Genomic DNA, 220 nt, shown 5'->3' with positions numbered 1-220 from the left:
AACTTCGTATGTCACAGGGTCGACTCACAAATCTATATTTTCCAAGACCAGCAAGGTATGAGTTTATCTTCCCCAAAGCACGTTTTTGATTTGTTTTCCCACAGAAATGCGGTTTTGATGTCAGTAAGCGATTCTAAGTAATATACTTATGTTTCTCTTGCCCGTTTATCAGAAACCGCAACTTTCATTCGGATGACGTAAAACACGGTGATTTCTCTTT

The sequence above is a fragment of the Penaeus monodon genome, chromosome 21 (assembly GCF_015228065.2).
Source record: "Penaeus monodon isolate SGIC_2016 chromosome 21, NSTDA_Pmon_1, whole genome shotgun sequence".
In the NCBI taxonomy this organism is placed as follows: domain Eukaryota; kingdom Metazoa; phylum Arthropoda; class Malacostraca; order Decapoda; family Penaeidae; genus Penaeus; species Penaeus monodon.
Note: the sequence above shows the minus strand (reverse complement) of the source record.